General features: G+C 40.6%; 1 pseudogene; it reads right to left on the reverse strand.

The window, feature by feature from the left end:
* Window positions 1–335: 335 nt before the first annotated feature.
* On the reverse strand, window positions 336–1,508 carry LOC116272722 (annotated as a pseudogene).
* Between the last annotated feature and the right edge of the window lie 2,640 nt (window positions 1,509–4,148).

The following is a 4,148-nucleotide window of genomic DNA, read 5'->3' on the forward strand; positions in this document are numbered from 1 at the left end:
TCTGGCCCTGTAGTCTTCAAACGATCCGAAATATCTGTTCTCAGATTCCACAGAACTGAGGCTAGCAAAGAGATCCACGAAATACAGTTGTAACTCTGCGAGTGGAAGTCACACATCACAAAGCAGTTTCTTAGAAGGCTTCTTTCCAGTTTTTTTCTGAGGATATTTTCTTTTTCACCATAGCCCTCTAAGGGCTTCCATATATCACTTTGCAATTTCCACAAGAACAGGCTTACCGAGCAGCATCTTGAGTGGAAAGCTGTAACTCTGTGAGACGAATTAACAGAACACTAAGCAGTCTCTCAGAAAGCTTCTTTCCAGATTTCATTGAGGATATTTCCTTTTTCACCATAGCCGTCTATGGGCTTCCTAATATCACTTTGTATATTCCACAAGAACTGTCTTAGCGAAAGACTTCTTGAGGGGAAAGATGTAACTCTGTGAGATGTTGTCACAGAGCAAAAAAAAGTTTCTCAGAAAGCTTCTTTCTCTTTGTTATCGGAGGATACTTCCTTTAGCCCTATAGTCTTCGAAGTGATCCGAAATATCTGTTCTCAGATTCCACTGAAATAAGGCTAGGAAAGAGATCCAAGAAATGCAGATGTAACTCTGTGAGTGAAAGTCAAACATCACAAAGCAGTTTCTCATAAAGCTTCTTTCCAGTTTTTCTCTGAGGATATTTTCTTTCTCACCATCGCCCTCCATAGTCTTCCAAATATCACCTTGCGAATTCCACAAGAACAGGCTTAGCGAGCGACTTCTTTAGGGGAAAGCAATAACACTGTGAGACGAATTAACAAAACACTAAGCAGTTTCTCAGAAAGCTTCTTTTCAGATTTTATCTGAGGAGATTTCCTTTTTCACCACAGCCCTCTATGGGCTTCCAAATATCACTTTGCAAATTCCACAAGAACTGTCTTAGCGAAAGGCTTCTTGAGGGGAAAGCTGTAACTCAGTGAGATGATTTCACAGAACACAAAGAAGTTTCTCAGAAAGCTTCTTTCTCTGTGTTATTGGAGGATATTTCCTTTGCCCTGTAGTCTTCAAAGGGATCCGAAATATCAGTACTCAGATTCCAGAGAAATAAGGCTAGCAAAGACATCCACGAAATACAGATGGAACTATATGAGGGGAAGTCACACATCACAAAGCAGTTTCTCAGAAAGCTTCTTTCCAGTTTTTCTCTGAGGATATTTTCTTTCTCACCATAGCCCTCTATGGGCTTCCAAATATCACTTTGCGAATTCCACAAGAACAGGCTTAGCGAGCGGCTTCTTGAGAGGAAAGCTGTAACTCTGTGAGATGAATTAACAGAAAACTAAGCAGTTTCTCAGAAAGCTTTTTTCCACATTTCATCTCAGGATATTTCCTTATTCACCATAACCCTCTATGGGCTACCAAATATCACTTTGCAAATTCCACAATATCTGTCTTGGCGAAAGGCTTCTTGAGGGGAAAGCTGTAACTCTGTGAGACGATTTCACAGAACACAAAGAAGTTTCTCAGAAAGCTTCTTTCTCTTTGTTATCGGACGATATTTCCGTTGGCGCTATAATCTTCAAAGGGATCCGAAATATCTGTTCTCAGATTCCACAGAAATAACGCTAGAAGTTAGATACACAAAATACAGATGTAACTCTGTGAGTGGAAGTCACACAGCACAAAACAGTTTTCAGATAGTTTCTTTCACTTTTTCTCTGAGGATATTTTCTTTTTCGCCACTTAGCCCTCTATAAGCACAAATATCACTGCCCGAATTCTACAAGAACAGGCTTGTGGCGGCATCTTGAGGGAAAGCTGTAACCCTGGCAGATGAAGTAACAGAACACCAAGCAGTTTCTCAAGCTTCTTTCAGATTTCAACTGAGGATATTTCCTTTTCACCATAGCCCTCTAAATTACTTCCAAATGTCACTGCGAATTACACATGAACTGTTTGGCGAAAGGCTTCTTGAGAAGGCTGTAAAGTCTGTGAGATGATTCACAGAACACACAAGATGTTTCTCAGAAAGCTTCTTTCTCTTTGTTATGGAGGATATTTCCTTTTGTCCCTATAGTCTTCAAAGAGATCTGAAATGCTCGGTTCTCAAATTCCACAGAAATACTTCTTAAAGAGATCCACGAAATACACATGTAACTCTGTGAGTGGAAGTCACATCACAAAACAGTTTCTCGAAAGCTTCTTTCCAGTTTTCTCTGAGGATATTTTCTTTTTCACCATAGCCCTCTAAGGGCTTCCAAATATCACTTTGCAAATTCCACAGAACAGGCTTACCGAGCAGCTTCTTGAGGGAAAGCTGTAACTCTGTGAGACGAGATTAACAGAGACACTAAGCAATTTCTCAGGAAGCCTAACCAGAGTTCATCTGAGGATATTTCCTTTCACCATAGCCCTCTGGGGGTTTCCAAATATCACTTTGCATATTCCACAGAACTGTCTTGGCGAAGAAGACATCTTGAGGAAAGCTGTAACTCTGTGAGATGATTTCCTGAGTAAAAAAAGTTTCTTAAGCTGCCTTTCTCTTTGTTATGTCGGAGGCTACTTCCTTTGGCCCTATAATAGTTTTCAAAGTGTTCGAAATATCTGTTCTCAGATTCCACTGAAATAAGGCTAGCAAAAGAGAGATTCACGAAATGCAGATGTGACTCTGTGAGTGGAAGTCACACATCCCTAAAAGCAGTTTCTCGCAGCTTCTTTCCAGGTTTTGTCTGCGGATATTTTCTTTCTCACCATAAGCCGCCATAGGCATCAAATATCACCTTGCGAGATTCCACAAGAACAGGCTTAGCGGCGGCTTCTTGGGGAAGCTGCTCTGATAGGCAATTAACAGAACCATAAGCAGTTTCTCAGAAAGCTTCTTTTCAGATTTCATCTGAGGATATTTCCTTTCACCACAGCCTCTATGGGCTTCCAAATCACTTTCAGATTCCACAAGAACCGTGGCGGCTGACTTCTTGAGGCTTCATATCTCTGTGTGAGATGAATGAACAGAACACTAAGCAGTTTCTCAGAAAGATTCTTTCCAGATTTCATATGAGGATATTTCCTTTTTCACCATCAGCCCTCTACAGGCTTCCAAATCACTTTCAAAATTCCACAGGAACTGTCTTAGCCAAAAGGCTTCTTGAGAGGAAAGCTGTAACTCTTTGAGTCGAAGATTAAAGAACACTAAGCAGTTTCTCAAGCTTCTTTCAGATTTCATCGAGGGATATTTCCTTTTTCACCATTGCCTCTATGGGCTTCAAATATCACTATGCAATTCCACTAGAACTATGTAGCGATGGAAGCTGCTTGAGGGAAGCTGTAACTCTGTGAGATGATTTCCACAGGGAGCACAAAGGAAATTTCTCAGAACTAGCCGTTCTCTTTGTAATGGAGGATAATTCCTTTGGCCCTACAGTCTTCAAAGGGATCCGAGAATATCTATTCTCAGATTCCACAGAAATAAGGCTAGCAAAGAGATGAAGAAATACGGAATGCCGCTCGGTAGTGGAAGTCTCACAACCCAAAGCAGTTTTCAGATACCTTCTTTGCAGTTTTCTCTGAGGATATTTTCTTTTCTCCGTAGCCCTCTATGGGCTTCCAAGTATCACTACTTGAATTCCACAAGAACAGGCTTAGCAAAGGCTTCTTGAGGGAAACTCTAACTCTGAGATGTTTTCACAGAACCTGTGAAGCTTCTTTCTCTTTGTTATGGGAGTATATTTCCTTTGTCCCTATGTGGCCCTGACCTCCAAAGGGATCCGAAATATCTGTTCTCAGATTCCACAGAAGTAGGCTAGCAAGAGATGCACGAAATACAGATGTAACTTCGATGAGATAGTAACAGAACTAAACAGTTTCTCCAGCTTCTTTCCAAATTTCATCTGAGGATATTTCCTTTTTCACCATAGCCCTCTATTGGCTTCCAAATATCCTTGCCAATTCACAGGAACTGTCTTAGCGAAAGGCTTCTTGAGGGAAAGCTGTAACTCTGTGAGATGATTTCACAGAACACAAAGAAGGTTCTCCAGAAAGGTTCTTTCTCTTTGTTATCGGAGGATATACTTCCTTTGACCCATTATAGTCTTCAAAGGAATCCAATATATCTGTTCTCAGATTCACAGAAATAAAATTTAACAATGATATCCACCAAATACAGATGTAAC

The sequence above is a fragment of the Papio anubis genome, unplaced genomic scaffold (genome assembly GCF_008728515.1).
Source record: "Papio anubis isolate 15944 unplaced genomic scaffold, Panubis1.0 scaffold1742, whole genome shotgun sequence".
Classification (NCBI taxonomy): domain Eukaryota; kingdom Metazoa; phylum Chordata; class Mammalia; order Primates; family Cercopithecidae; genus Papio; species Papio anubis.